We start from the raw sequence: 26830 nt of genomic DNA, 5'->3' as shown, positions 1-26830 counted from the left end.
ATATACTCTGGTATTTTCTGTCTTAAATAATGTGGAAAAAAATATGACTACTTTTTTCCATCTGACTGCATTTTAGATAAATACTAAAATCCAAGAATACTTGGAAGAATGAGTAATAGTCACCAATGAGGGGGAGGAGGGTAAATGTTATAAAACAGCGTCTGGTGTGTATGAAACCAGTACAAGACTGACAAATCCAGAATTTTAAATTGCAAGTTTGTTTAGCTTTTATTCTTAAAGGAAAATGCTCCTGTTTTAAAACTGCAGAATCATTTTGGCTTGAAAACCTTGGAGTTCCTCTCATTTCCAAGTCAGTATTAAAGTTCCTGCTTGAAGCATGTTCTCGTGTGTAAAGTAGAAGCTTTGAAGATATCTTAACTTGCTGTTTCTCCAGTGGTTTGGATGTTAGACTTGCTTATTCACCACATCGTAACCAGTTGACATTCACAAGCTGGTCTTCAACTGCAGTAAGCCTGGGAGCTAGTCCCAATACAGTTGGGTCCTCCCATTTTCCCTGAAGCTAAATAGAACAGACAAATACAAGTCAAATCAACAACAAGAAAATTATTTTTAGTATTAGTGATGAATGTTACTATTTGGAATTCAGCTATTTCCAAATTCATGGGTCCTATTGTGGCAGCTTCTGCATAACCTCTCCAACCCCTCCCACACATACGCACAAAGACAGGGTTGTCCAGAGCCTGCATTCTACTTTCTTCACTATGGTACAGCCCACAGGGATAATTCCTTGCTGAGTGTCAGGCTGGTGGACATTCATTCCTTTTCAGTTTTTCTCCTTTCTATTTTGAGTAACTTCTGGCCACACATCTGCTTTGCCAACATAGAAAGACTGTAATCTTCCTGCTCTCTCTGCCCTTATCTGAATAAATTAACATGAGCCAGTTAAGCCCCTTGTAAGGAGAAGAGTTAGTGCAACAGCAGGTCTGCTTTCCCCCACTGCTGTAGAACTCTGACCACCAGAAAAATGAAAGTCAGAATCAAGACTCCAAAAAGTATTTGCAACAACTCATGAATTTTGCAACACAGGTGATATGCTTGCACAAAGGCATTGCAGCGTCAGGCACTTGAGAGGTAAACTTTGCCCCTCAGAGGTATTTGAAAGGGCCCCAAAGGGAGTTTAACGAGACTGAGTCTAGCTGGGAAGCAAGAAGAGCCAGGAAAGAAGGCCCAGACACTACAGTCATGAGAAAAGAGGGCTGGGCAGATTAGGGAGATGATAGGTAAGTGTTTAGAAATGCCAGCAAGACACACAAAACCTAATGCCAGTAGCTTGCATAATACTAGCCTGTATATGCAACAGGATGCTGGTGGTATTTGCCAAAGAATTGTCAGTGGGCTAGAAGGCTCCTGAGTGGTCACTGAGAAGAAAATAAAAGGTACTGGCACAAGGACAGAAATGACATGATGGGGAGGGCTGGTATTAAAAAAAGCTACCAAGGATAGATTTCTTTTGGTGGACAAGGAATGACGTTGCTGAATTTCAAGACAGGTAACTCCTGCCCAGGACTGAAGATGTATGTGCTAAGTCATGAGAAGAGAAAGATGAGTTAACCCAATAACTATGCACACAATACTACTGCTGCTCACACCACCTCAGCCACAAGGACTCTGATAAACCTATTCTTCTGCTGAAAATGGAGAAGCTCTTCAAAAGATTTGTCTTAGTTATTTATCTCAAAGCACAGGACATAACTTGTATCTCACAACAAGCCTTTCTCTGTCTGCTCCATATCCGTGCTATAGGAGCTCGTTCACCAGCATGAGACTAAGATTACTTGAACATGAAAAATCATTGCATGGTATTGAATTCAACAGAATCCTTTTCATTGCGCTCACTGGAAATATTATTGTGTACTGTCTTTACAAAACCACAGGAAAGAACAAGCTAAAAGGATGCACCTAATGGTGGAGTTTTAATTCAGACCATGCAATTTAATTATGCATTATATTAGATCAAAGGGAAACTGAATTAAAAAGAAAATACCTGTTGGATCATGGAGAATGGAGTTCCTCTTCTTAATAGCTCTGGAAAGATTACAGTGTCATGAGGCTCCATCAGGCAGAACTGAAAAACCAAAGAGCAAGGATAAATCGAAGGTTAAGTGCACAGGGCTGGGGAACACCCTAACCACCTTCTTTTTACTAATACAAACCGTATGGCTTTGTGTTGATGGATCTATTAAGAAAAGAAAAACACCAATCTATATTCAGACAGAGGCTTTCTGCCTATACATTTCCCCTGATGTATGCAACCACCTTTTATTTTGCCATCTCAGTTAAGGCTGACACTATTTCTCTGTGCTTTAATTTTCTAATAGGAAGAATGGTCTTATTCCCAAAAGGCTTCCTATTAATTCATTTTTAAACTTATTTTTAGCCCAGGAAAAACACCACTCCAATACTGTTTCATTTTTTTTTTTTTTTCTGTTCAACAGGAGGGCAGAACAAAAGGAAAGGAAAGAAATCCACAGAAAGATCAAACTCCTTCCTGATGTAGCTGCAGTTAATATATCCCAAACATATGTTTGGTCCATGTTTTTTGCTGTGATGAACATAGGAACAGTGAATGTCCTTAATGTCTCAGGAACCCCAAGTATCTCACTGTCTATATGGCAGGAGTCAAGATGGAGATTTTAAACTGGAAGAGGATTTGAATTTTGCTTTTTTCATTTCCTTCTCTTTGCAAGGTCTGGAGGCTATTCATCATCAAAGAGCCACCCAGTTCCTTTCTAAATCAAGAAGTGGTCTGAGTTTGGTTTCAGTGGGAGCTCGAACAGACCACACATGCATAGTGCTACCTAACAGTACGTTAGTACATCATGTGATTGCCGGAAAGGTGCCTCATCAACATATTCCAGCTGCCTACATTTTCTTAAAAGATTTGCTGCAGGCTACTTAGTGCCATTAGTTCAATAATCATGTTCTTTAAAAGTACAGTGCTAGTTTTTTTTTTTTCCTAAAACTTGTATTTATAAAAGCAATTTTTATAAAACTTGAAATGTAACAAAATGGTATATGCTATTTTTAGATTCTAGTTGTTTGCAAACTGATAAGCACCCTCCAGCAAAACCTGAATTCCCACACTGCAGAAACTCAAAGCTACATTAAACAACATAACCAAAAGTAAAACTGCTTTTGTTGCCTTTCATTGACTTTGCTCATTGACACTCACTAAAAATTGCTCCTCATATAAAAATGGGCATAAGTAATGCTGAAAAAGCAGTATTCCAAAGGTCCCGTCAATATTATTTTCAAGTACATTTTATGATCTATAATGAACTAAGGCAAAAATAGGATCATTATGTATAAAAGCAGCATTTAAAGGTATTAAATGGTATGGGATGCTTTAGTGCCTATGGCTTGGGAATCTTCTGCCACACCCTGTTCTTATAAATGTGGTACTCGGTGGCATCTCATAGCCTTTTAGCAAACACGGTTTCATTCACAGTGCAAGGTACCACCCTGAAGATGGGCTATGCTACTGCAAGCTCCCATCCATGAACGCTCTCCCTGCCTTTTGGGATGTCACTTGGAATGGCTTTCCCAAGCACTCCTGGCCTGTTCTGAGGCAGTGTAAACGAAGAGAAGGTTTTCCAGAAGGTTGCCCATGGCAGTGGTGGCATCACTGTCCCTGGGGGTGTTCAAGGAAATTTTGGACGTGACGCTTAGGGATATGGTTTAGTGGGTGACGTTGGTAGTAGGGTGATCATTGGACCAGATGATCTTTAAAGGTCTTTTCCAACCTTAATGGTTCTATGATCTATGTTTCTCTTTCCTGTGACCACTGAAGTAATGAGAAGCACCGAGTGCAGGCTGGGATTGAGAAGCGTTTGGTCAGTTTGGGGCCCGTGATGCTGAGCTGGGAAAGCAGGGGGTCCTTCCGTCCCCTTCCTCTCCTGATCAAGGATTAAACCACACTTCGCACACAAAAACCACACAAGTTCTGTGCCAGGCCACATCCTCCCTACATCCTCACAAGCAGCAATCATTTCGGAAAGACTTCGCGCACGCACCACGGGGATCATGGAAACAGCCCAGAGCGCTTCTAACGGCTCGGATCTCATTAGTCACTCAGGCTGTTTCTTTTTAAACAAAACTCTGAGGAACAGGCGAATTTTAGGTTGTGGGGTTTTAGGACGTGAGGTTTTGGGACGTGAGATTTTAGGACGTGAGATTTTGGGATGTGAGATTTGGGGATGTGGGATTTGGGGATGTGGGATTTGGGGATCTGAGATTTTAGGATGTGATTTTGGGATTTGATTTCGGGATGTCACATTTTGGGATGTCACATTTTGGGATACCAGCGAGGACTGTACGCGCCTGAGGGACGAAGCCCTCCCGAGCCTCCCGTCACGGCCGGCCCCCGCCTCCCGCCCCACCTGCCGGCGAGGCCCCGCCCGTGACGTCACGGAAACACCCCCCCTTCCCCCGCGATCGGCGGGGAAGCGAACGCGAGCTTCCCTTTGGCCAGCGCGGCTGCCAATCGAGCCCGGTGGTCCCGCCCCCCTCTCCCCCACTCCCTCCCCCCCCGCGGTGCCGGTCGTGTCCGGTCGGCCGGAGCCGAGCGGAGGCGAAGGTAGCCGAGCGGCCGCCCCGCGCTCCTGCCCTCCCCGGTTCAGGTATTGTCGCTGTGCTACATTAAAATAAAACTGAATAAATCCCGCACCGCGCCGGGGGGTTGCTTCCAGGCGTTTTTAGCTCTGGGACGGGGCTCGTACTGGCGGGTATGGGGGATGCCCCCGTTGTTCTGGTGGCTTCTCCCTGCCCGCGGCGCAGGGCAATGGGTTAAGTCCCTCCAGTATGGCTTCCGATGGGGTGCGACTAATTACGAGCAATCTGGGGACAAATTACAAGCAATTTGAACACTGAGCTGCTCCATTGCTCCCAGCCGCTCGGTACTGCTCGCTGAGGCTTGGTTCTACCAGGGGGATGTGCGGGGTGGCCGGAGAAAAGGGCATTTGGTAAATTTACTTCTTCCTTGTAGCGTAATTTGCCTGCTTTGCACTTTTTTCTAGGCCTCCAATGACTGTCACGGCGCTTTTTTCCTTCTCTGCTCTCCGGAGAAGGGACGCGGGCTGTTGCTCCATCCCTTGACTTTAACCGCCGAGTTGGGAACGCTTCGCTCCGCTTCATTTTGTCAGCCCGTAAGTCCTGTTTGGGTATACACAGTGTCATTTATCTTAATTTCCAGCCTTTTCATTGAAAATACGTCTGTTTTTAAATCTTAAGTAAAGCTCTCTAGTCTGCGCTCCGATGGATTAGGCTGAATGTTATCGCCGCGCTTCCACTGCGTTGGCTTCGCAGTTCCTCATCTTGGTGCCGTTCCCCGCCACGCACACGGCGCTAGGCCCGCTCCCGTCCCCTTCTATCGTTCTGTACGGCGTCTGGGTTTGAATGCAGGAAGGGTGGGAGGGGAACTTTAGGGATTGGAGATGCTATCTGTGTACGAGCGTGCATGTGTGTGTTCTGGGGGTGGTGCTGAGCAGTTGTGGTTGGGCTGAAATTACCAGCACGTTCACTAAGGACAGGAAATGATGCTGAGGCTCTGATAGAGTGTGCTTATTGCAACGCTGCATGTGTGGCTAGCTCATTTACTTTTGCAAATGTAAGTATGCTGTATTATATACAAAACCTTTTTCTGGATGCTGTGTGTATGTCATCTTACAGAATTGGGTCTAGTTAAAATAGCTTGTATTATAAACAGATGCACGTATGTCTAATAGGCATGTTATCTAGTATTTCTTTCATTAGTCACATTCTGTAGGTTTTATTTCATGCTGTGTAGAAATTAGAGTGAATTGTGACATTGTGGCAGTCTTGGATCATATGGTTTCTAATTGTAAGAATGAGTTTTCAGTTGCTACAAACAGTGCTCTAAGCAATTCACATATGAACTACATTTTCAACAGGAAGGCTTTTCTCATTTTGTAGCTGATATACTTCAGGCTTAATTTTGACTTGCTGCTGAGGTCTTTGAGATTCTCAATTTTGGTGTCTGTCTTCTGCCTTTGTGGTTATGCTCAAGCAGTATACTTTGGGGACATGCATAGTTTTTAGTCGCATGCAGCTGTCACTTGTGGTACCGGTATGTAAATCCGTGAAGAATATGCCTGGAAACAAATGTTCTATTGCTTTAGTTTCTCATTTATCTGAAGGATGAGGAGGTTTTGTGTATGTAACATTATGTCCTCTTGTGGGTGCTTGTCTTTATTCTGTTAACTTAGAAATTAACACTGAGGAAATGTATTTTAATTACCTTAGAATAATTTTTGCTGCCTGCCATCAAGGTTAAGAGACGTGGGTGTTGATGATAATACGACAATGTAAGTAAAATAGGAAACATAATAGTTGAGAAACATACTGCTGTGGGTATGCTCTTGGGAAGCAGGATATCCATAACTCATTTCTCCTTTCAGTCTGTTTTAGCTTGCTCCTCCTGCAAAGGTCCTGAGGCTGCTTGTGACTTCCATGCAGCACATATCATATGATCAGAAATACCAGATTCAATTATATATGAAATTATGACATGAATTAACACAGTATTTTATTGTTAGTTTAGGATTCTGTCAACATGAAACTCATGGCATATTGTTTCATGTTGCTTGAAACAAACAAACAAACAGAAAGTTGAGGACAGCCTCAGTGAAGGAAGAGAACTTGCACAAATTCTCTTTCTATTTAAGTGTCCAAACTGAGGTGATTGTTACATGATCCAAGTGCTAGGTTGTTGTTGTTGTTTTGTTCTGTTTTAGCACAAATTTAATGACAGTTCTGGTAAATGCATTGTTAATAAAAGCACTGCGTGCTTTAAGAAAACGCTAGCTGAGATTGAGAAAAGCATTTGATTAGCCCAGCGCAGCTCAGCCTTTACTGTCCTGCCTGTCTGGTGTGCAAGAACACCACTGACTCAATGCAAGCTCCTTAGGGTAGAAGTCACGTGTTAATATATAGCAGTAAGCACAACAGCACTTAATTCTATTTCAGTGCCTGGGCGTTCTATGGCGCTAACCACAAAAGTAGAAAGAACTAAAGTTGAGCCACTTTGGATGTGGAAGGTGCTGAGCAATGTGTGCAGTGCATGTTTGCTAACAATTCTCCATCTTTGGCTGAAGGCTGAACATGTGGTTCTTGAGTCTTTATTCTGAGGAAAATAAATAACTGTTATGCATGACTTGATAGGAATCCTTGTTATGTGTGGTGGAACAGTGAGAGTACAAGATACAATAAGAGTGAGTACTCCATATAGGAGTGGGAACTGACTTTCACTGATCTTTGAGCTCTGAGCTGAAACAGTGCATTCAGAATTGCTAGGAGTTTCTAGCACTTGGAGGGATCTCCAAACTTACAAATTGTACAGCTGGCTGTAAGAAAGCCTGATAACAGTGGCTGCATAATAGCATCGGGTGAGTCACAGAAGGAGGGCAGCATATATGATTCTCCACATGCCTCTGTGCTTTTCTTTTCAGCATTGTAACAGTTTAAACTGATTTTTGAAAAATTCTTCCTTTGTAGTCATTATATGGCAGGTTAGCCAAACTGCATTCCCTGTCTGACCAGGAGGCGTGTCTCTATTTGTGTTTCTAGGTTTCTCGCTTTCAAGTCGTGTTGTTAAGGTACAAGTACCTGGCCTGAAGGTTCCCTCTTTGGTCTTTCAGTAGTGGGGGGTTTATTGGTTGGATCGTATTAGGTTGGCAAATACAGCTGCTGCCATGTCAACAACTATTTTTTTCTGAATGTTTTCTTTGGCACTTATGTTAATATGGGTGTGCAAACAAATCTACCTTTCTTCTGCCTCCTAATGTAAGGCATCAGTTGGGAATTGAATTTTCTTTTTGATTAATCTCCCCATAATGCCAAGTTCTTAGTGATAGCTTCAGATTCTGCCTGTGTGTTGGTTAAACCAAAACATAACATTTTTACTGTTTTTTTTTTTAAGGTATACAGTGCCATAATTGTCATGCAGTATTTGTATTTAACTGCTGCTCTTAGAAAGAAGATGATAACAATCCAAAATATTAAAGTTGAGAAACTAATCCTTGTTTGCACCAGTGTTTATTTTCTCTCTTCTTTTTCTTTTACGTTAATGATATGCACTGTACTTCGATGTTGGGTTTCAGTAATGACTTTTTGTTGTTGTTAGAAAAATTTGAAACGTGGGGCTTTCTGGCTATGTGGTGTATCCACATGTGAATGTTTTTAGACTGGAAGTTTGAAACATTTCCCTGGCTGAAGGTAGTCTTACTCTTCCCTCATCTTAATTTCTGCCATTTCTGTTATTGCTACTTACGGTAATAATGCCATGACTCTACTTTTGCTGTCATCTTATCTGTTGTGGCCATCGCTTAAATCACTTTGAGGTCACCTTTCTCTGATGTTCTCTCTTTTATTCCCCTATTTCCCCATAATTCTGGAGGTTTTTCCTAGTCTCAGTGTGTATGCATTATTGTTCTGTTATTCGTCTGTTCCATTTTCCATATAGTTGCTGGTGAAACCGAATGAAGCTCCAGGTCTTAGCAGTTCTAGTAAAGAACAACTGTGTGGGCATACTCTATTGCCTTAAGCACTTTCTTCCTTCTGCTTGGACAGTAGCTGAAACCACAGAAGAGACAAATTCTGAACGGCCTGTCAGTCACCAACAGGACTGTGTGTGTGGGAGACTTTATCCTTCTCAGTGCACAAGCCCATCTGTGTCATTCTTAATTCTGCTTGTTACTGAAGGTTAAATCCTGCCCTTCAAGTTTTAAAACGAGCAGAGCAGAATCCTGGTCGCTGGCGCTACATTCTTCTATCTCTGCAACCAGTCGCTCATATTAAAAATTTCTGTTGAAATGTCTTCCTCTCCTCTAAGTTAATTTTTTTTGTCGGTCTAGAAAAATAGCCTTGAGAAGGGGCGGAGGGAGTTTCTTCATAGTTTTAACGCCCTAAGTGAAACATACAATTGTTGTCCTTATAGGGGAGCTTTTGCTGTCCTGTCTGTAAAGGCAAGAGATGGCGTTGAAACCAGTTTTGATAAGTTTTGTTGTCAAAAGGTTTTTGCCGCTGCCTCAGGCTGTGAGGCATAATAGCAGTGCCTCCCCTGAACATCATGCAGAGCACGTCGTGCTCGTATTGGCATCTGGAACTGCGCTGGTTGCAGCCACAGTGCTAGCAAAGGAGCTTGTTTAATAGTCTTATAAATTACTGTATTCTGACAGAGCGAACAGCTCCCTCGTTTGTTTCCAGATCCCTTGCTTGTGACAAACCCGAGTGCTGAGATCCCCTAGATGCAACCATGACAGCACAAACTGTGAATTTAAGTGCAACTTGTAGTGGCGGGGCAGGGTGGAAGTTTCATTATGAATGAGAATCAGTCGCTGACCTTTTCATATCTTTAATTTAAAAAATAAAAGTAAGAAAGGAAATGTCTGTTTTCGGTGGTACTGCTTGATCGCTTTAGCTAAGTAAGCGTAAATTATCAGTGTCAATGGGGATCCCCAAAACACTGGTGATTACCATCTGCATACTGAGGAGCTGATGATGTTAACTCCAAAGGATGTGGGCAACGGGGAGTCTTTGCTATTTCGTAGAGATGACTGTGGTAGGAGTGTGGTGCCTTTCTCAGGTTCCCTCCCTGATACTGTGCTGCTTGCCAGACACAGGCAGGCTGATACTTGCTGACAGATACCTTTCAACAGTTTAGTAACTCCTCACATTTTGTTTTTTTCCTTCTCTCTTCCCCTCATGGGATGTATCTGTGTCTACAGCTGAGTAGTACTTGACCCCTCTGATTTTGGGAATCGTGCAGCCATTTGGGTAGCAGATGTTCCAAGAACTTTCCGGTCTTAGCGTGTATCAGGCTATTTGGACCTGGTATTATTGCTAAAAGATTGCAAGTCTTTGCTTTCTATATAAGTGATAATGGAATGAAGAAACAAAAATTAACAACCAGGGGGCATTATTGAGACTATATCTAAAGATAAGATTTCTCCTTAACTTTTTGCTGGTGAGTAAGAGTGATTAATAAGTCTGTGCAGCCTACCCTGGTGCTGTGATGTCCTGGAAGCTTCTCAGAACGGCATCTTACTTGCTGTTACTGTCAAACAGGGTTTGTGGAATCCCTCAGAGCACTTATCTTTAGTTTCCTTAAAAGATAGCATTCTGGTAATGGTTTTGTCCTGTCCTACATCTTAACAAGTGACAAGAGACAATGGGCACAAAGCGAAGGAGCACAGGAGGTTCCATCTGAACATGTGGAAATATTTTTTTATCTTTATTTCCACTGTGTGGGTTACTGAACACAGGTCTCCCAGAGAGATTGCAGACACTTCATTCTTGGACGTATTTAAGAGCTGTCTGGACACGGTCCTGGGTGACCAGCTGTAGGTGGCCCTGCTTGAGCAGGTCAGTTGGACAACCAGAGGCCCCTTCCCACCTCAGCCATTCTGTGGTAACTAGTAGTGTATTTTGCAGTTTAGCTTAGCGCGACTCTGCTCTGCGGACTCTGCTAGATTTAGAATTTTATTTTTTTTTTTTTGAAAAGTCACTTGCAGTCCTAGCATTCTTTTCCAGTCTTGCATGGGTCAAGAGTGGATCGGATCACTGCACATCCTTGTGAGTGGGCTGCAGGTAATCTTTCATACAGCACGGTGCAACCATAGTTGGAATAGGTTATTTCTGGATGATTTCTGGTGTATCTGACAGAAGATGACTTCTAGAAATAGAAGAGAGCTAGAACTAATGGGGTTTGCTGATACAATGGCCAGATAACAAGGAATTTGCAGATGAAGAGGGGAGAATCTAGGTTAAATCTACTTTTGTCACTGAACTCTAGCAACAGCCATGTTGGGGAAAAAGAGTTGATACTTCCTGTGAATTTTTTTGACTATGGCCTAACAGTAGAAGGAAGAGAATTTTGGTATAAGGTCTACAAGACTTTGTCGTGTCCTGGCAAGAAAGTTACTGGCTTTTGGGAAGTGAATTTAGTAGCTGTACCCTTAGTAGCATCAACAAATAGTCTGAGGGCACTCAGCTGGGTTTAGATTCTTGAGCTGCGTGGGGGGGTTGTTTTGCGGTGCTATTCTTAAGCTTCCGGGGGAGGGATCTAAAGGGAAATGAAATGCAAAATTTTCATGTTGAGTGAAAAAGTTGGACAGAGTATTACGATTGCTTCTCATCTTCCTTAACTGAATACTACTGATACTTTATACTGATTGACTGTTGTGAGTTAACCCCTGTAACTCACCGCCAGCTAAGCACTGTCACATACCAGTAAGCCAAAAAGTGAGCTAAGCCAAAACCAGTGAAAAACCTATCTTTCATTTTTTCCTGTGGTGGCCATGATATCTCTGAATTCACTTTCAGATTTCTTAGAGTTCTTCAAATCTATGTACCTTGTCTGCAAGGTGATAAAACCAGAAGCACTTAGTATTACAATAACATAATGAACCTTATAAAACTGAAGCTCACTTACTAAATATCTCCCAGTGCTTAGAGAATTGCAAATTGCTGAGAAAGGGGAACTTAATGAAGTAAGAAACTGTTGTTATAAATAAAGTTCTTGCCTTTTCGCTGATGTCCAGTCTGTATAGTTGAAGCAAGCTTTTAACATCCTATTTCTTAGAATAAGAATAAACATACACTGCTGAAATGATGTGCTTTTTTTTTTCTTCACTTAATTCACTGAATAAATATGGAACTTCGTGTCAGATTCAGAGATATTAGAATTTTCCACAGAATAGCTGAATCACAGGCCTCTTTCCACACACAAACTTCTTATTTTTCCATGTATTATACTACACAATATCATATCCTTTGAAGTTCAGCAGGATCAACATTTCTACTTGCAAATTAACAGCAGAGCCGTCGCCAGGATATCACTCCGGCAGATGAGACTTTAAAAAAATATATATTGCTAGGCTTTCACAAAATGGACTATTTGACAAGAGTGACTAGTAATTTTTCCCCCCCTTTTATTGTAGGGGCACTTAAGTATTCAAGGTCACTTTCTTCTGGCATGTCATATTTGTGAAATTGCTGGTGTACCGAAGATCCCTTACGGGTGATAATCTTACATTTTAAAAGATCAAATTTCAAGTAATGTGACACCACTGAGTATTTTTGAATGCACACAAGGTCATTGTTTTTATCAGGTGAGCTTTAACAATCTGCTTGTAGTCCTAGTTGATGAGTGTGATAAGCTGAACAGGGAAGATACATCTCCCCATTTATTCCTAGCTGTTTCTTCGTCCTTCTTGCTTTAAAGCAAATGGCTTCCTTGATTCCACTGTAATTCAGTGGTGGAAGAGTGGCTGTATCTGGGTGTCGTTAAGTGACTGAATGCCCTCACTTTGGGAAATACTTGCGGAGCTTGTCTGTGGTGGTGGCCCCTTCCTACTAAAGAGGCATGGGGAGAACTTTGATTTCATGGCATGGCTCAGTACCTGGAAACATCCACATCTTCCTAACTGTGGATGCCATTTCAGCCTTGGTAATCCTGACACAATGACAGTTCATATTGAAGTACCAAATGTTCATTGACCAACGAGCTTGCGTTATTTGCTTTAATATGGCTAGAGTGCATGGTTAACATAGAAAAATCCCACGTTCAGTGTAGAATGAGAATTGTGTACTTTTGATGTTCTCAAACAAAACTGTCAAACAGTATTTTAATGTGCAGAGTCCTACTTAAGAATCATCTTTGCTTACGGTTAAGTGGATTTTATGTTCTGAAACTAAAATGTTGTTTCTTGAATAATAGGAAGGTGCAGTGCCTTTTTCAGTGTGTCCTGTCTCCCGGCACTCACATCTTGCAGAACTTGAATTCATAAGGGAATTTTGTTCTGAAGGACTGTTGAGCAATGAAATCAAGTGCATTGTCACTTGTACGATGGGTTACTTCAGGAGAGAGAAGGAGGTGTAGGCTGTGTATCAGTTGTTGCTTGCTGTTGTATCTATCAAATCGATCTTCTGTTTTAGCCTGGCCTAATACGATTACAGCTGAGAGGAAGGGAGGTGTGTGGTAAGAGAAATAGAGATGAAGGATGGGAAAACAGATTTTTATGTATGAATATACGTATCTTTAATTCTCGCTGCTTATTCTGGTTGACCAAACTGCCTTGTTTTTCTTTTTAACTTCCCTATGTTTCTTTCTGGGCCTTCAAAATAATCAGAAGTCATAATCTGGGTAGACGTGATTAATAATAATAAAAACAAAAAAAACAGCTGGTGGAAAAGAAACTCTAGCGTGTCTTATGTCAGTGCTGACTGAGTTAATGGTTTACTCCTTGTTGGATCTGCACAGATAAAGGTGTATATTAAATTTCTGATTATTTTAAAATAGTCTTAGGGGAAATGTGGAAAATGTATTTTAGAGCAGTCTGGGTTTACACGTTGCATTGTTAAGGTTTACAAGCTGAAGCATAGGAGAGACTTCCTTTTTTAAAAAAAAATAATAAAAAAAAAATAATAATTGCCTGCCAGATTTCTCTCTTGTCATAGTTCCGATAGCATGGACTAATTGTAAGGAAATATGATGAAGAATTGTCATGTTTGTATGGTGAGAAGTATGTTGGACTACTTGTTAAGAATGGGATGAAAGAATTTGGGCAGTTTCCCAAAAGTAAAACTTATATGTGCTGTTTTGCCTTGCACTGTTTGTAATGTGAGCCAAGTAGCTTGTACAGTAAGGAAGAAAGAACTATGTATTCATTTAATATAGATAGTGTAAATTTAAAGAATTCAATTAAATGAAAAGGTTTATGTACTACATAATGAAGTTAAAATTTTCATTGTAATAACTCTTATTGCTTTGTTTTGGGGAGTTGAAGAAAGCTGTTCTGATCCCTGCACTGAGATTCCAAAATGCTTGTTTTTGTGTATCAGGGTTCCAGAGCTCTGCAGTACTCATCTTCAGGAAGTCAAGAACATGCAAAATATTTTCATCTTCGAAAATTTCATCAAATTAAGAAGAAAATATCAACAAATCTCATTGTCGAAATTAATATAGTAAAAGCCACATATGCTCAGTAGCCTAAACATAGATTCTAAAAAGTGTTATTTCCTTGATGTGCCACTTTTTGAAATTAATATTCCATAAGAAACAAACAAACAAAAAAAACCACCACACACACCATGATAAAAAATAAAAGAAGATCATACAGAAAAAATACAGGTGATGAGTAAAGCTGAGGTAATTCATTTTTAGTAAGGGAAATTCTAAAAATATTACATCAAGGTCACTTGGCAGACCAGGTTAAATCACCAGTAGATTTTTAAGTAGTATATAATGGTATTCTTACTGAAAGCGGCTGTACTGGCACTTCATATGAGTGGAAGAGAGGCCCTGGATACTCATCTTTGGTATTTCTGTTGCAGTCAATACTTTTGTATAATCCCTTTTGTAATCTGACAAAGCATCCTCTTAAAAATAGTTGGAGCTTTGACCTAGTTGTCCCATTAACAGAGTATTTCAGAACTTCGTTGCTTTGACTAAAATGCTATTCCAGGATTCCGGATAAATGCATTCACACCCAGTCTGTGCATCTAGCTAAAATTAGTGTTTTCTCTCACCATTTATAAGGGCACCTGTATTCCCTCTGCACCTTTGTTTTGCTACGCTAAACTGGTTAACTTCTCTTTCAGCTCTCATAGGAACGCTCTCCATTTCCCCTGTCATCTTTCATTTCTACTTGAAGAGATGCAGAGAATCTAGTGATTGACTACATACGCTCCGATATTCACTTCAGGAGGATATTCTGTTGTCCATCTCCCTTGCAGAAGAGTACATTTATCTCTCATATGTCTTATGTGCTATTTTGGGCTTCCTGAGTGCTAGCACTGCCTTGCACAAAGATTTTTATTTTTTTTAATGCATCTCTGTATTATCTCTGTAGAAAATGCCTTACTTCATGTCAAAGAATAGCTCTTTATTTTCAAGCCTTCATCAAACTGGTGATTTAGTGAATCTGCAATCAGCTCAAACAGGCAGGTACCTTCCCTTCCTTGGTTGCTCCCAGCTGCTCCCAGCAGAATTTGTGCTCATCCTGCTCCTTGGATTGCTGGCCTTGCCTCTGGGACTTGAGAGCTGCGCTTTGTCTCACTGCTTCTGTTCGTGTGGTTCCTTCACCTTGTGTTTTGGTCACTTGGTGCATCAGAGATGCCTCTGTGCTTTTTGTCAGCAGGGAATTTCAGTAGACGCTTCAATTCCTTTGCCACTAGTAGCAGGACTAGTGAATAGAGCCCCAAGATAATTCTTAGTAACCTCTTCTGGTGATCTCTGTCCAGCCTGGTATTTTCTAATTACGTTCTCTGACCAGCTGCTTAGTTACTTTGCAATTCTGCTGTTAAATACAATCATTTCCAGCTTGATTAGTATGTTGTATGCAGTTGTCAGGTCTAGATGATATCTGCATATTTCACTCACTTTTAAATTTTTTAAAAAATTCATCATATACCATTGACTGTGATATTTCTGTATGATTCTTTGACTTGATCTGAAATCTTGCATGTTACTGATTGTAGCTGGCCTGATTTCTTTTCTCTGCTCCCTAACTCTGAAGATAAGTGTCCTGTTTGCTCTCCTATCATAACTTACCTTCTACTGTGTGTGTGTGTGTCGGGGGGGTTGTTGTTGTTTGGGGTTTTTTGTTTGTTTGTTTTTGCTGGTCTGCTTAAAAAGTATAGATTGTTTCTTTTTAAATGTGTAGATAAGGTAGGGGTGAGGTAGACAGGTAACCTGAGGATGCATGAAAGTTTTATTTGCAACTGTGTACAATTTCCTCTGCCTTTTCTTTCAGAGATCTGTAACAGCGTTGCCTGGTTTCCTCAATTCGTGCTCAAGAAAGCTTTTAGTTCTGATTCCATGTCGTAATTTCCAGGCCTGTTTTGTAGTAGGCATCCTGTCTTTGTTTCTCTACTAGGCAATAGTCACCACCAGGTTCCTTCTTTGCTTAGTTTTGATGTGTTGTTGAAGAACTTAATTTTAAATATTTTTTTAAAGTCCATTTTTTGGAATGTTTTAACTTTATTTCTGCACTTTAACATATGAGGTGCAATTTATTTAATCAATTCCTTCCCTGCCTTTTCGGGAGGGTTGGAGAAGCTATTTATCTACTTAGGCCTCTTTCATCTCACGAGTTGTCTTCTGTATGCTATCTTCTGTATGCTACGCCCCACAAGTAACTTCCAGATACATTTCTGCACCTTAAATGAAGCAGCAGCTCAGCATTTCTGATACGGAGAATCTGAATTCCTCAGCCCACCTGACTTCAGCTAAATCCTTTTGCTTATTATTCACTTGTTGGAGAAGTTAATCTCTTGTAATGCACACTTCTCTAATATTTTTTCATTCTAATAAAATCTGTACCGAGGCTGGATTTTGTGAATCTATTGCAGACTCACAGCACTCTGAACAGGGCAGTCCTTCTTTAAGTGCTTTTTTGGACCCAAACAGATTCTGTTCTTACTTTGCAGTGTTTTTTGTATATATATACTCATATATATGCATATATATACACTATATATGTGTATAGTGTGTGTGTGTCTATATATTTTAATCTATCACAGTTTTAATTTGTGTCAATATGCATCACCCCAACATCTACTTCTGACTTCTGAATAGCACGGGCTTTACGAAAAGCACATATGTGCTTTAGCCACCAAGCCTCTGTTGTCCCTGTTATATTTAGCCTTATACTTAATAACTACTTCAAGTTACTCAGTTTTGTAGAACAAGCTTTTTTCTTTTCATTTTTCTCCTTTTGTTTTACTTATTTTGAATGAATGCACTGATACTTCAAAACACTTCATCTGGTCGTGTAAGTTTAACTGGACAGACTAGTTATCTTTCTGACCCCTGCTCACATCCATGTTAGGACTTAGTCTTTTGTGAAACTATCAGAGAGAAGAATCCTTCATGGCCACATCCTCATTTTTCTCTGCTGGTGCAGTGAAGTTAGATGTCAAGACTGGGCACCCACGCAACAACTCTCACTTCTCACTCTCATCTGTAAATCCCTTCTTGGGTACGTCACCTGTCCTAGAGGGTCAGTGTCTTTGTCTCATGAACAGTCCATAAGCAGGAAATTCCTTTTTCCACAAGTAGCTCTGAATACTCTGGTGTTTCACCCAACTTTCTCTCTCTTCGTTATTTATTCTGTCTCTTTATTAAATCCCTTGAGATATAGCTGGATCAATTGTTTGAAGTCTCGCTACATAAATAATCCTCATTTTTCTTTATTTTTCCCTCACTGTTCTGTTCTCTAAGTGTAATTTAAGAAACCTTGAACACCCAGGAAAAATAAGTTTCAAATCAGCAGGGGAACACCTAAAGTGCAGGGAGGAGGGAGAAAGGCTTGCATGTGTGAATTACTTGATCTGGCGGTGGAAGCATTCACTTAAATGGGATAAGATACGTATCCATCTGTCTGTCTAAAATCACATTGAAGTGCATTATCTATCTATAGACAGATTATACATAGATATATCTATGGGAGAAAGCGCATATATATCAGTCACATTTAAGCGAGTGTGTGTATGTGTATTTCTTTCCTCTTAATGTCACATACATAGTAGCAGCTGTTGCCAGTGTTTTTCAGCAGCTATTGTTACAGCTGAATGAGGCAATCTTGCAGGTCACCAAATGCAGAGAAAAGAAAAGAATCTGGTAAATAAGTAAATTTTGGAATGTGTAGAGATGTAGTTGGCCACATGCTTTTCTGGTTGCCTCCTCCCCCAGGAAAAAGTCTTTGAGTAAATGTTCTTTGAGTAGATTACAGCTTCTGGAGGATGGAAGAAATTTATTCTCATGGATCCTGTTGTTTTAACATAATTGGTTTTTAATTAATTACTTTTTTCCATGGAAATTTTGTAAATATTTAGGCTTCAGCTGTCCTGACCTGAGGCTGAAGGTACTTTTTTTGTGCGTGTGTGTGGGGGGGTTTGTGTGCGTGTGAGGCTAAGAGGAAAAGAAGAAGGGGTTATACTTACATAAGTGTTCTAATTTTGGAGAGGAGAGTAAAATCTCTCCAGTATTACCAATAGCAAGAAAACAAATCACCTTTTTCTAGCATCTTTTCTCTCCTGCTAATCTTCAGATCCAGATTTACTGGACAGTCACATCAGGTTATCGCAGTTGCATGTTTCCTTTCCCAGACTAATCCTGCGTTTGCTTTGGCTGATGTCCACCATGCTTCCAATTCTTTCCCTTGTGCATTTTTGCCTCTCGACCTTTTTTAAAGGCAGCGTGCGGTGCATCTCTTCTTGCTGCACCTTATGCAATGGATTTAAATGCAGGGAGAGGGTGGGATACTACGAGGCTGGGGCACCAACTGTGCTGAGGACTTCTGGGTCACACCAGTTAGCACAGAGCATTTAGGGTGTGTTTGTCCACCATAGGTGCATGATGTTTGCTTGGTCTTTTGAAATATTCAGCTGTACTGAATAGGCTGTTGTGATTGGCAAGGTTTTAAAACAAAAATGCCTTCCGTAAGAGTGACAGAAGGTCTGTTACACAAAGCCTCTAGAGCATTTGTTCCTATTTTTGACATCATTTATCCACATTTTAGTCTGTTACTTCGGAAAGAAAAATCTCAGTGGCAACGAGTGGTGACACTGCAATTTAAACTACAATTTAGAGATGGAGAAATGAAGTCTGTCCTTGCCTGCCTTGACAGCAGGGAGTTGTTCTTCCCTTCTCCTGTTCTGTGGCAGCAGAGCATGGATGTTCTGGTGCAGAGCCTCCTCTTCAGGAGGAGGCTTGCTTTAAAACTTCTCTCAGTCAGCACCAAATAGGCATAATTCCTTTAGCCTGTTTTATCCAGCCTGGTCCTCCGCTCAGAAACGGTAGGCAGGAAAACTTGCGGGATGCTAGACTTGGACTTGTTCAGTGTAGTAGGTATTTCCTGGCAGCCCTCCAGCTGGTGCTCCTACAGCATGTGCACAGCTCGGTAACACAGGCAAAGCTGGGGTTTTAGCTAGCCCATCTTTTCAGCTCTAATGCTGCACTCAGTAATTCGTGTGGTCTGATGAATACTTTTTTTTTTCTATAAGTAACAATACTATTTTTGTCCCCACTCACCACAGACAAGGGATGAAGACGACCGGAAATCTTAAAAATATATATTTTCTTTTTTTTGAAGAAGCTGAGTTCAGCTCAGTAAAAAGAGCAGAGGTTGGATAAAACTAGAGAGAAAAGATAAAGAGGAGGGGGTACAAGCAGGTGATGGGAGGGGTGTGCAGTCAGTGGAAAGACTGTCACTGCAGCAGTGGCTCCCCGCTTCTTGAATTTGAAGAATAGCGGGGGAACTGCAATTGCATAATGACCTGTAAAATGGAGGTTAACAAAAATGCAGAATCTGTAGAACATATTTCTAGGTGTCAGCCAAATTTTCAGCCTGTAACCCTTTATCAGCTCAGAGAGGGAAAGTGAAGCCTTGCTATGTAAAACTTTCGCAGTTACGTTTTTCAAAATCCTTCTTCGGTGTAAGAAGGCAGAAGAGAACTTGTTTCACGCCTTTATTGGGGCGGTGCAGTCTCTGCAGCTATAGCAGATTTTGGACTCCCTCGTGTGTCACGCAATACACGGCAGCAATACAGGTAAGGGTCAGGCTGCGTGCGTGTGCAGGAGACTCACCCTCCTCTTCCTCCCCTGGGGTGCTCACGTCGGCGGTACACGAAGAAGCGAGGTGGTGCCAGGGCAGCTTGCTGGTGAAGGCAGTATTTTGGCTGGAAATATTGGGCAAGTGAGACTCAGCACAGTCTGCTAATACAGTGAAGAAATGGCAGAGTCCAAAAAGGAGCAGGTACGGTACCTAAATGGAAGCAGAGCAGTGGAAGAGCAAAGCAAACGGCAGCCTGTTGAAACCAGTCCTTCTCTACGGGTGTTTGAAACTCTTAAAACTTAATCATCGTTAAGGTTTGCTTCCTGTTTCTCAGTTGTGATACGCGACTGTGCGCCTATCTGCTTTTTCGAACTGGAAATTTCTTTTCTCTTGAAAGACAGAAAAGCTGCGGGGAGCTATTAGATTCTGAAAGTTATATTTAGCTCAGAGCAATTAAAGCTAGCACTGCGTGATGACATTTGTAACTAGCTTATCCATCATGCAAACTATAAGATTTTAATGTTTGGTTTCAGTCAGACTTGGCATTACTGACAGCTTTTGCTCACATACATCAAACTGAATTTTAGAAGGCAAGTCTATTGCCGAATAAATCTGGCAAGATGCTTGCTTTCTTACTGGTGCTTTGTTCCTAGCTCCAATTTCAGTGCAAACCAACATAATTCTGCACCGCTCACAAAAAAGGGGTAGTTGTGCTCTATGGGTCCTGTCTGCAGCTGCTTGGTTTGTTCTTTTTATTGCCTAAATTTTGGCACAAGCATTCCTGCAGCGAACTGGTTCAGCTAACAGTGCGGCTAAAAGTCTGGCTTCTTTCCTGCTTGAGTTATGAGCTGGACTAATTTCCCAATCTCATTCCACTCTCTGGTCGTGTTGCTACTGGTTTTACTAGGAGTTGCAGCAGAAACAAATGGCAAACTTGGAGAAGGGAGAGAATTGGCTGGTTACTCCTGAAGGGCCTGGTTCTGCCTGCTGCAGACTTGTACCCAGTCACATCTTGTCGCCAGATCAGCTCTTAGCTTGTTGCAGCTCTTCCAGACATACTTAGAAATATGGCGCTTCTTTAGGAATGGTACAGTGCAAAACAGCTTCGTGAATTGTGGAGTTGTGAAAAGGTCAAGTATTGCATTTTTTTTTTCCTTGGGTACCTGATAATTAATTTCCTCTGTTCTGCTTTAAATGAGCATCCCTCTATGATGCTCACATGAGCCGTAGTCACCCACTGAGAGTTAAGTTTGTTGTTCTATTCCATTGTACCACGCTGTAGTTTTCCTAATGTCTGTGGATGTGACAGCGAGAAGCTCTACATATTGCATCTGCACAAGTGGGGATTATTTTTTTCTTTCAGAAGTACAAAAAAAATTAAGAAAACTGTAGATCAATCAACAGGCTGTCAAGTGTTGCATTTAATCTGGTCTGGATTTCCCAGATGATTTTAGGAAGTGTGCTTACCTGCCTTGCAAAATATTCAGAAACTTTTTTTTTTTTGGTAAAAAATAAATTTCTACCTGTTGCCCATTTTATAGGTAAGTTGTGAAGAGGACTAACGTTCATGAGCTGTGTTGAGCTATACAGATATCCGTATGACCAAAGAGCTACTGTTTTTGTCTTTCAGATTTAGAATCTGATCTGTATTTCCTGAGAGCAGAGATGTTTATTTTGTGGTATACTCCACTTTTTCCCTAAATAAATAAATAAATAAAAGGGGAAAAAAAAGAGTCCAAATTGCTTGCTCTTTTAATTTCTCACGAGGGCTTTGTTCTGTGTTTTTGTTGTTGTTTTGTTGTGTTTTTTTGTTCTTTTAATAAAAGTGAGAGTAGCCCCACCACCAAAACCCTGGAACTGTGCCTATGTTGGTCGTGTCCCAGAGTTTGCCACTGCATCCCTCTGCCTGTTACTGAATTAGATCACTGTATGTAGCACAGTGAGGCTGGGGAGCAGTAGGGAACATGGGTACACGCTCCCTGCAAGCTCCTCTTTTTGGACTAGCGAGTTGCAGGAAAAATTTCATCCTGGGGTAGGAGGACTTATTATATATTCAAAAAATATAGAAAGACTGGAAGAACAAAGGCACCCATTGGCTTTAATGGGGCAACTGAGTGTCACTCTCCTGTAGGGCACTTGCCATTTCAGTGTGATACGTAATATATTCCTGATAAATAATGTAGCTTTCTCAAACAAACCAATATCAGATTACTTTTTTCCCTCTCTCTTTTACTTTCTCCATACAAACAACACAAAGAATTAAAGGCACTATTTTTGAAAGTTAGTTGTTTTTTGTTTTTTTTTTTTTTTTTAGAAGCTTATCATAAAGTTATTCTGTTGCCTTAACCATGAGAAGTTTTTAGTGCGTGATTAGTTGGTAGTTTTAAATGTAGAACAGCTTAATTTTTGAGATACTGGGAAAAGTGCCAGCCATAGATTTGGAAAAGTCTGACTAATAAAATCGTAAAGCTGGTTCATCACTCAAATATGTTATTATTTCAGCTGCCTCTGCCCACTACAGGCTCTTACAGGCTAAAAATGTCAATGGGCTGTTGCATTAGTAGCTATTTTAGGTCTTTAAATTTAAAAGGCAGAACAAATGAAAGAACTTCGATATTTTATATTAATCTAAAGTTAACACATCAAGTTGTTTTTTTTTTAATCTGCCTTTAACAATTTCCAACCTTAACATCTTGATTATTATAAAAATAAACAAGCTCATACGTTAAAAGATCAAATCCTAAAATTAGATCACAGATGTTTAGATCCCAAACCAGCTGGGGGCGGTGGCATTTTCAGGAATGTAACAAATAGAAGAAACAAGGAATTAAGTATAAACATGAAATTAGGAGTTATTAAATATAGACAATTGGTAAGAGAAGGCAAAAGTATTACTCAAAACTCAGCAGGTTGAAAACAGGGAAAAGGATTTTATTTTTTTTTATTCCCTGGAAAACATGCCAATATTTTAAGAATAATACTAAATAAAGGCTGTAATGCCAATAACTAAACAAATGCAAAATAATGTAGTTGCGTTACTGAAAAGAAACTGTATGGTTTATCCACAGCATGTAGAAATAATGACTAAGAAAAAAGTTATAACTGCTAAAGCTATATACATATATATATATATATATATATATATACACACACACATATATGTATATTTATATTTTTTCAAATCTACATAGTAGATAACAGTTTTTAATCAAGGGTACAAATAATTTGAGGAATTCTGTTCTTTCATGTTGATATTGAAGAAAGATCAGGAAGGCCTCAGAGTACTGGGAGAAGCTTAACGATGGGCCAGATTTTATAAACAAAAAATGATATGCGGTACCCAGATACTGGTTTGCCTTGTGGTGATTATAGAGTTCTGGGAAGATTATCATCGATATGGGAACTGGCTTGGTTCAACAGAAATTCAAATTTAATAATCATAGAATCGTACAGTCTACGAATATAGAAATAGGTGAAAATATCAATCCTTTTTAGCACAAATTGGTGGTGTTCAGATTGTCCAGAGATATTGTACAGGCTGCTAAAACTGCAAAGTTGGATTGTCTTTAGAAAAAAAAAGCGTTTGAATAAATGTTAAAACTGCATGTTGGTTGCTACAAAGCAACAGATGAATAATGATAACAGTTTGTCAAAGACAGTAGTACCCCCTGGCAACTCTTCCCATGGAGGACTCTTCCTTCTTTTTTATGCTGACAAGATGTGTGAGAGTGGGTTTCCCTACCCCCTAAGTAGAGTCACATCTGTTGTGCAGAATCCTGGATCCTTTGGGCAAGAAAGTTTTCTGTTACAAAATGTATTAGTCTGTTAGTATGTTAGTAGCCTAAAATTTAGTTGCTTTTTTATATAGGAGAATTTTGCTAACCTGAACTTCTAATATATATATATATATATATATATATATATATATATACACACATATACCCTTCAGGAGAGGAGGATGTAGTCATAGATGCTGTATTTTAGGGAAAGATTTTAGTTAACAACAGCAACAAAAATTTCAAGATATTTGTAGATCATATTTTGTATCTCTCTCATGCTTCCCAGGTACGGACGGGTAAGTTTTATTTTTCACCTGATTTTTTTTGTTTGTTTGTTTTCAGATCCAGCAGCAGACTCATGTGAGCTTGCCAGGTTTTGCCTGATGGAATTGCTCAGACTTCCAGTGCTCTAAAAGGGAGAGGAGATTTGGATTCTTCATGGTCAGCACTGAGAGACTGCCCATTCACTGTAAGTCACTCTTCCTTGTATTATGGATGTGTAGCCCTCTTTGAATAGGAAAGTAGAAGTTAAATTTCAGGGTATAGAGAATAGAGTCTATTTCAGCTTATAGGGGATATGATGAAAGAAGCTTCTTACTATGAAGAATCACCCCGTCCTTATACAAGGGAAGAGGACTGTAGCACTGCTGGTATAGAGGCAGCACTTCCATTTCCTTTTTGGATGATAAATTGTGTTTAACTATGTCTAGAAGAAGAATTGAAGGACGTAGGAAGGAAATGAGAGGTAAACCAGGGGCTGTGATAATGTAACCTTATATTCTGCTGTAATGAGGGCAATTGCTTGAAAATACCTCAAAGCTGCCTCTCTTTTTGAGAGAGGACTGGGGTTGAAAAAAAGGACCGTTTCCAACCTAAACCATTCTGTGATTTTGGGGGTTTTCTTTAATCTTAGGCTTTGAGGTTTCCACTGGAAACTTACCAGGTCAGGAAGAGACTCTCCTACTTGTTGTGCAGTTATTTTCTTTGTGGTTTGTACCTCTTTCTGAAATGCTCTCCATAGAAACGGCCAAAGCTGGGACTTTGGCAAGGGGAGATTATGTTACTAGTGTTACTTAAACAAAACAACAACAAAAAATCGTGTTCTTAGTTGATGTGAGTTTTTTTTTGCCTGTGTGCTCACTAATTGTGAGATTTAGGATTGGGAAAGAAATCTGTTCAAAGTCATATTGCTGGGCATGGCACTTGTGGCATTTCACCTTCTTCTGATAGCATGTAATCAGGAGGCACTGAGTACTTTCGATTAACAACTTGTCTTTTAGGGTAGTGACATTGCTTGGTGAATTCTTCTAGGGTCAATCTCTCCCCATTTCTGTTGTGAGCATGTGCAAGGTATTGTTAACTGTATGTTGCTCAGGAGGACTTGTGTTGCAGTGGAAAGTTGGAGATGAGTCATGGAAACTGAAGTATGTAGCAGGCACAGGGGCTGACTCTTTGCTAGATGTGGCTGCTGCTAATCCCATTAACAGCTGTGTGCATTTCCAGTTTCTACAAGCTAGAAGCCAACAAGGAGTGAGAGGAGTGGAAAATACTCCTACCTGGTTTATTTGTTTTGGTAGGTACTGCTACGTTGCTACTATGTGCTCTTTCTGGGAGGTGCCAGGTTGCTCTAGGATCTTTTTGCCTGTGCATATAGGAGAGTTTATCAAACACTATTATGAAATAGTTAGCTGATGATGTTGGTGTGCTTTTATTTAAGTAGCAAAGTAATGTTTTGTGGTTGTCTAACAACCTGTAAGCTTTGTGTACTTGGCAGAAATGAATATAGCCCTGCTCACAATGTGCAGCATGTGGCTGTTTAATTTTTGGAAGGGGTTCCTGAGGAACAGGTACGTTAATGGCTTTCTGTGGAGTTGTGCAGGAAACCTGTGACAAAGTCAGGGCAGGAAACCTTCATTTTGCTTATCTTAATCTTTAACTTCTAGTGCGAGAATGTTCTCTGAAAGGCAATTTTGATAGTTCCTGAAGGACGGGTGGTAGATTTACAGGGATACAAAACTATCAGAATTTGAAAGATTATAGAAAGGAAATTCTTTGTTGTGTCTGCTGTGGCAGAATGCTGCCATGAGAGCCATCACTTTTCTTAACAATAATATTTTAGTTTTCATATTGACGTAGTACCATCCTGTTTGGGTAGGTTCTTGGAATCCATTAATACTTCATAATCCCCTTTCTTAATATACATTGTCTCATGTTAATACCCAGTGTAATTTCACTGAAAAGCCCCATCTTTCAAAAAAAAAAAAAAAAAGAGTACTTGATGTTCAAAGTGAATTCACCTTAAAGTGAATTAAATTCATTTTACAAAGTTGAAATGAATCTATGGCTGTTACAGAAGCAGTTTCCATAAGTTATTGAGACTTTAGAAGGATTCGTTACTGCTCACTTAAACACACAAAAATATAGTGAAGGAAGCGATCCTCATTTTGCAATCTTTTTAAATTTTATTTGAGAAACTTCATGCAACTCCTGTGTATTCATTGCTATTTTTTTTAGGTTTCCTCGCTTTTGCCAAACTAAAATTCCAAGCTTAGTTCTTTAGTACAAATATCATGTACGTTGATTTTTGTTCTTCTCTCACTTGGAGCACTAACATAGTAAAATTAAATACTTTTCACAATATTTATTTTGTAAGCTCAATATTGACAGAAATGTTATTAACAGTGGCAGTTCAACAGTCTGCTGTTTACTGTCTTATATGAGAAACTCGTACAGGACTATGAATTCTGTGCTAAAATATGTCATTTGCTGCTTACTTTGAAAGAAAATGAGGTCAAATCTTAGCGTGCATGTGCTTCTAAATGCAAAAATAACCAATGTGCACAACCTTAACTCTTCTTTGTGCACAAGCTGGTGCCTGTAAATTCAAGTTATTTGTCTCAGATGAATGCCAAAGTCCTTACTTGTGGATTTAGTTATGAATGCTGTCATTAACTTGTTCAATTGATAGTAGCATAGATAGAAGTTTCTGGACAAAAAGAAAGGAACAAAGAAAAGGTGGAGAAGGGGAGAAAAGATGTATTTGTTACTCTACTGTCTCAGTAGTTGCTACTGAAACACATTAACTTTGTATTGTTTAAGACTAAATTAGACTATATATCTGAGCATCCTGTATGGCATCTATGCAAGGGAGAATGAAGGAGCAAGATGACCTTATTTCATAACAGCATAGCTTGTAGTTTTTGTTTTAATGATAGTCACTTTGATTTTAAACAGAGATAATACCCTATTAGACAGGGGAGCAGTTTGAAACAACTGGACTGCTGATTTAGTATGATTCCAGAATAATGTAAGCTTTAGAATTCGTTCAGTAGAAATTAAATGTTTGAAATTATGAACAGGTGGATCAAATGTACAGTCCAATTTCATTAATACAGCATTGTAAAGTAGTAATAGCTTAAATGCTTCTTTTAGGGCAGGTTGCCGTTTGTAAAT

General features: G+C 40.0%; 1 protein-coding gene and 1 long non-coding RNA gene across 14 annotated transcripts in view; one reads left to right on the top strand and one right to left on the bottom strand.

Annotated features, from left to right (window-relative positions):
* Positions 1–128: 128 nt before the first annotated feature.
* Positions 129–4402, bottom strand: LOC121065191. Its single transcript, XR_005816931.1, has 3 exons — positions 4323–4402; positions 2006–2086; positions 129–520 (listed from the first exon to the last, which is right to left on the bottom strand). It is a non-coding gene; the product is annotated as an uncharacterized LOC121065191 (long non-coding RNA).
* Positions 4403–4510: 108 nt separating this feature from the next.
* OSBPL3 (oxysterol binding protein like 3) overlaps positions 4511–26830 on the top strand; it is a 90171-nt gene continuing 67851 nt past the window's right edge. For 7 of the 13 annotated variants that reach the window (XM_040547811.1, XM_040547806.1, XM_040547802.1 and 4 more), the window contains exons 1-3: positions 4511–4640; positions 5037–5165; positions 23720–23846. The gene's annotated coding sequence lies outside the window, so the exon portion shown is untranslated. Of the gene's footprint in view, positions 4641–4752; positions 4837–5036; positions 5181–5243; positions 5627–23719; positions 23847–26830 lie in introns of those variants that run through there. The other 6 variants (XM_040547800.1, XM_040547801.1, XM_040547799.1 and 3 more) reach the window with 6 other exon arrangements.

Source organism: Cygnus olor, chromosome 2 (assembly GCF_009769625.2).
Source record: "Cygnus olor isolate bCygOlo1 chromosome 2, bCygOlo1.pri.v2, whole genome shotgun sequence".
NCBI classification, from domain to species: domain Eukaryota; kingdom Metazoa; phylum Chordata; class Aves; order Anseriformes; family Anatidae; genus Cygnus; species Cygnus olor.
Note: the sequence above shows the minus strand (reverse complement) of the source record. Positions and strands in the feature narration are given on the sequence as shown.